The following is a 6,530-nucleotide window of genomic DNA, read 5'->3' as shown; positions in this document are numbered from 1 at the left end:
AACAAGAGAGGCTCAGAAAGCTCGCTTAAAACACGATATCGTTTTGCATATTGATGATGCTTGAGATTTTCAATAGGTGCTCAGTTCCAGCACACTTCTGTTGACACATATGAAGGTGCTAGGAACATGGGCTCATTGCGCATCAATGATGCTGAACAAGAAAGGCTCAGAAGGCTCAAGGTTCAGAAGGCTCGACGCGTTTCCCTGTCCTGATAAAGGGCAGTTCCTCAGGAGCGCGGGTGATTATCACCCATTAATTCGTGTATCTAAATAGTCATAGAGCAGTAGAGCAAGATTGTTACTCAATCAGGACGTTAACAACGATTTGGTCCTGTTTGAGTGGTGCCACTTATTCGATATTTCCGTAAAATTACAGTCCACACCTCGAGATTGCCATTTCCGACGCGGTATCTTAAATTAGTGCTGCTGCCGGATTTTGTTTTAAATGGTCTTTTTAATTCGATTCTGGCATATAAAGTGATCTATACCAATATCACTTCAGGTATGTCAAGTGGCTGTAGAACCCGCAACGTGGTGTACATGGCCTCTTGCCTGTGCCCCAGGAACTACGTCGGAAAGACCATACAGGAGTTCCGGCGTCGTATCCTGGGGCATGTTGGCAATATTCAACGTGGGGAATCTACCCCACTAGCGGATCACTTTCGGGATGTTCATCATGGTGAACTTAAAGACTTAAAATTCCAGGGAATTGAGATCTTACGGACAAATGCAAGACGAGGTGATATCGATAAAAAATTGCTATAAAAAGAGGCCAACTGGATATTTAGACTAAACACGCTAAAACCAGAAGGTCTAAATGCGACACTAAGCTTTAATTGCTTTCTATAGCTTCCAAAAGATCTTTTTTTCCCTTCGGCTAAATAATCATGATAATTCTCCTATGTTAATGAGAATATCCCTTAACATGGATGTATGTTTGAAAGAATATAAACAAACTTTTCTCTAGGTATCATCCTACAGATATACGTCTGCATATCATATAACCTCTTCCGGCACCACAAAAGCATAATCTGACCTATCTTTTACACTATCAATCTAATATCTTGGATATAACATGACTTATGCATGACACTTTGATCCAAATAGAGTGCTAATGACAGAATAGACAACTGCAGACCTGGATACCTAACTTCTAAAGTTTTCTTCCCCCTATATTCTTTAGGGCAATAAACAAATCCTTTTTATTTGGTCATTATGAAATCATGCACCACAAGATAGCCTGAGGGGTCCCAGTTGTACTTTTATTAAAGTAGAGGCCGATGCTGTCTACATCTCTGACAGCAAGTAGATCGAGGTCATCTCTATATATAGTTTATCATACGAGCCCCTGGGAAGGGCTGGGCTAGGTCCAAGGCCACGCCTTCACTCACGTCCCACTGTCATCCTGGGGCAACGCCCCAATTGATGACGTGCGATTGTCGTATGAGATACACCTATACCTGACATATAGCCCCTCCATATGATGCGCCGCGCAATTATTCCTTAATGCGGCAGACGCCATAATAAGACAAGGGCTAGTGGCTCCTGCCATCTGTGAGTGATCTCTTTCGCGATGAAACCACTGCACTGCAGCATATCTGACCCCCGATACCAAGCTCCACCCATCTCACTATACTATCCAATAAGGAAGCACCCTACGTGATGACGTCATCACGTGGCACGTCATGCGTTCCACTGTGGAACGCGGAAGTCTCCATCAAACTTGGTCCATCCCGGTCTTCTATCCAATGAGAAGGCACGCTGCGTGGTGACGTTATCACACGGTGCGCCATGCGTTCCACTGTGGAACGCGGAAGCTACTACACGGCCACCTCAGCAGTGGATCGCACAGACATCCATTGCGATCGGATGGGGGATTATAAACTTGTAAAGAAGGGTCTGCTGGACCGCCCAGTTATTGCACCGTTTCGAGGTATATAAATACCATAACCGGGCATCATCTCCAGGTGGGCGTTCCCTAAGATAGTTGGTACCACCCCAATAGGCTGGATCATATAACTCCTCCCCTAGAGGAGGAGCTACATCTCCTTTTAAGCACTGTCAGAAGCCTCAGCACTTCATAGCCGGCCGCTCACCATCAGAGCCGCAGGCGCCACTTCTTCCACTCTGTCCCTGCTTTACACCCCGGTCTAATCCAGCTTGGACTGACATCTAAGGGGTTCTGTCTTTCTCTGCTTTTCTGAACGAAGCACAATCGGGGCATCTTTCCCCGATTGTAATTAGAATAACCTGCTCCCCTTTCTGAGCTAACTTGTCCTTCTTCTGGGACATATACTGCTTTTTTCTCCTGTGCCATCCGTTTCTAAGGGCATTTTCCCTAATACACACGGATTGGATATATACCAACTGTGGTAGAAGGGGGGCATAGGAATTATAGGGAAGCGTTCTGATATAACAAAGTCGGACAGAGTACTCGATGTGCCAAATAAACGGGCACTAATCTGTATCGACCTGAGAAATTTGACAGACCTAGCAGGGTACTTTCAGGGGGTCACTATCAGGCAACACTCTAGTAGCGGGCGACTAAGCGAGATCTGAGGCTGTCTTCCGCTACCTTGAGGTGCCACTTGACATACCTGAAGTGATATTGGTATAGATCACTTTATATGCCAGAATCGAATTAAAAAGACCATTTAAAACAAAATCCGGCAGCGGCACTAATTTAAGATACCGCGTCGGAAATGGCAATCTCGAAGTGGGGACCGTAATTTTACGGAAATATCGAATAAGTGGCACCACTCAAACAGGACCAAATCGTTGTTAACGTCCTGATTGAGTAACAATCTTGCTCTACTGCTCTATGACTATTTAGATACACGAATTAATGGGTGATAATCACCCGCGCTCCTGAGGAACTGCCCTTTATCAGGACAGGGAAACGCGTCGAGCCTTCTGAACCTTGAGCCTTCTGAGCCTTTCTTGTTCAGCATCATTGATGCGCAATGAGCCCATGTTCCTAGCACCTTCATATGTGTCAACAGAAGTGTGCTGGAACTGAGCACCTATTGAAAATCTCAAGCATCATCAATATGCAAAACGATATCGTGTTTTAAGCGAGCTTTCTGAGCCTCTCTTGTTCAGCACTGCTGATGCATAATGAGTCCATGCTTCTAGCACATGCTTATATGTCAACAATAATGTGCTAGAACTGAGTACTCATTGAAAATTGTTTTAAGCATCATCAACATGCTAAATAATATCGTGTTTTAAGTGGGTATCAATTCATGTACCGCACCAGTCCTCAAACATCTATCCTCTAGTTTCGGACACAGAAAAGGGGGCAAAAAATCTTTTCTCTTTGTTAACTATTGGAACCCTTACCCGGTCCCTACATCTATGAGCGGTACTTACTCCCTCTATTACTCCTGGGAGACACATTACCCCACACGATCCCTAACTAGGGCTGATCCTTTTCATATGTGTGTTACTTGTTCTTTTGCGTATCGTCTGTAAGTGTTATTTGTGAGCCCATGTTCTTAGTATTTATTAATAAAAGTTATTAAATTTTAAATATCTATATCTGTGAAGGGTCTCTAAAAATTATATAGATTTCTATACCACTGTGATTTCGTTGCTATTTCTTATACTGCTGAGGTAACATGAAAGCTGTGCTGTGATTGGTGGCTACTTCTTATACTACTGAGGTTGCATGAAAGCTGTGCTGCGATTCGTTGTTATATATTATACCACTGAGGTAACATGAAAGCTGTGCTGTGATTGGTTGCTATATATAATACCGCAGAGGTAACATGAAAGCTGCGCTGTGATTGGTTGCTATTTTTTATATTGCTGAGGCAGAATAAAAGTTGCGCTGTGATTGGTTGTTATTTCTCTTACTGCTGAGGTAACATGAAAGCTGCGCTGTGATTGGTTGTTATATTTTATACTGCTAAAGTAACATGAAAGCTGCGCTGTGATTGGTTGTTATATATTATACCACTGAGGTAACATGAAAGCTGCGCTGTGATTGGTTGTTATCTAGATATATAAAAACAAATGAATGTATGTCTGTCTGTCTTCGCAGCAACGCGCGACGGGTAAGCTAGTGGTATATAAACCACATACACTTTAGAATAAATTAGAAATCACTTGATACTGCAACAAGGCTGGTGTGATTTGTATTTCTTCTGCGTCCCAGACTTTTTGCACGAGCTCTGGGATTGTCTTCTCCTTGATAAACACATAAATTCTTCTTACAATTGACCCCACAGGTTTTTTTTTCAGGAATTAATGCAATTTAGAGGAGAAAAACTAAAATAATATCTTTAAAATTTCATATTTTTGCAAAGACATTTTTTTTTCCTATAGTGCACATGAAAATGAGGATTTATGTCTGTATGTGCAACGGGCCCAAACTGAAAGGAACAGCCGGTGGCTTTCAGAACAGTTTGCCAAAAGGTTTTTTAGTCCTTATTGCACACTTGTAGAGCCCTTGACTGGCCAAAACGATGGAGAACCCCCATAAAATGACCCCATTTTAAAAACTAGACCCTTTAACAAATTCATCTGGGGTGCGTAGTCACTCCTCCCCAATCTGGGCTGGGTTGAGGGAGTGGCTTGCATTATTAGTCTGCATTATACAAGGAGCTCCTCTAAATTATCGTATGGCTCACTGCATTCTACTAGGGTCTACGGCGATTGAGCCTGGCCTGCAGTCTATCAGGTGTTGCAGTACTGGCTTCCTTTTCAATGAATAATGTCCTTATTTTTTCTTTCACCTCTCTGATTTTTTGGTGTTTAAAATGGGGTCATTTGTCGGGGTTCTTCATTGTTTTGACCACTCAAGGGTTCTACAAGTGGGCGATGGGGCCTTAATAACCTTTAAACAAAATGTCTGTTCTGAAAGCCATCGGCTGCTCCTTTCAGTTTGGGCCCGTTGCGCATACAGACATCAGATTAGGGCCACAATGGGTATGTTTCTGAACACAGCAGAACCATCCATTTTGAGGTGTAAATCATTTTCCTGTGCACTTTAGAAAAAAAACCTGCCTTTTAAAATGACAACTTTGCAAAAATAATAAATTTTCACCCTCCAAATTGCTTTAAGTCCCCCCCAAAAAATGTGGGGTCAAAATACTCATGACACCCCCTGAATATATTAAGAGGTTTATTTTTTTTAATCGGGTCATTTGTGGAGAATCATTCTGATGCCTATGAGCCTTTATTTTCCTGCACCAAGCCAGGATGGCAAAGTGTTCTTCAAAATGTTGATAATTCAATGTTAAATTTTTACATCTCCTATATTGTTAAAAAGACTTAAGTTTGAAAAAGTTTTACAAATGTGCATCCAGAATAATGTAAACAGATGGAAATAGATCTTATCTAAAATTTGTACAGTATGTTTGCACATAATTTATGCCGCAATTGAAAATGTGAAAAGACAATTTTTTAAAAAAGTTTGCAATTTTGACGCTTTTAATAAATATGTACAAATTTTATTGGCCTATTTTTACCACCTAAATGAAGTACACTATGTGGCAAAAAAACCAATGTCAGAATCACTTAGATATGCAAAACCTTAACGGAGTTATTCTATGTTAAAGTGACATGTCAGACTTCCAAAATTTGGCTTGGTCATTAAAGTGCAAACAGGCTTGGTTACTAAGGGGGTTAAGGGAAGACTGTACAAAAAAAGTATTGTCAATTTTCTTTCAATTATGTCATGCGATGTTATGTTAGGAGACTTAATACACTGAACAATTGTAAGATTGCACATTCTCATCGGCAATCATTAGCCTGTAAGCCATGGAAAACGAGGACACTCTTAGGCACCTCCATGCTTTCAAGGCAAAGGGCTAATGACATCACAGAGGGAGCTCTGTCTCCATACATGCCACGGGTCAATATCAATAGCAACGTGTAAGGCAGGGTTTCCCAACCTTGGGATACCCCTGGGTAAAAAAAACTTTAAGGAGCGGCATCCCAACCAAATGGGAGTATGGCTATGGTGTTGTCAGAGGCGTGGCTTATTACAACATATGATTTTTACCTCCATCGTTATAAAAAGGACAGGGCTGTTTAAAAAAAACACAGGGAAGAGGGCTGGATCGGTTATTGATATACATTATACTTAAAATGAACATGCTGCGGAATTAAATCCTGCACCACATGGGTTTTGAACAGATTGTTTCCATGCCGTGTGGATGATTTTAAAAATCTCATCCACCTTGCTGCTACAGCTACTATAAATTCCACAACTAATCCCCCTATATTGCTGGCTCCACTTGTAATTATTGCGACCCCCTACATTGGTGGCCCTGGCAGTAATAGGTGATCCCCTATTGCAGCCCCAGTAGTAATATATTAACCCCACAGTAACCCCAGCAAAAATATTAACACCCCCCCCCCCCCAACCCGTATACTTACCGCCTCCTTGCAGTCCTGTGCTGTGTCCCAGAGGTTGCTGCCACATATTGCTGAAAGCTGTCCTGGGCCCCCACCTCCCGTCTTCCCCGCTGACTGTTCCCTTGAGGCTGCTGTCCAGCGCCGTTACCCTGCCCCCAGCCACG

This window comes from Eleutherodactylus coqui, chromosome 11 (genome assembly GCF_035609145.1).
Source record: "Eleutherodactylus coqui strain aEleCoq1 chromosome 11, aEleCoq1.hap1, whole genome shotgun sequence".
Taxonomy (NCBI): domain Eukaryota; kingdom Metazoa; phylum Chordata; class Amphibia; order Anura; family Eleutherodactylidae; genus Eleutherodactylus; species Eleutherodactylus coqui.
This window is presented reverse-complemented; position numbering follows the sequence as displayed.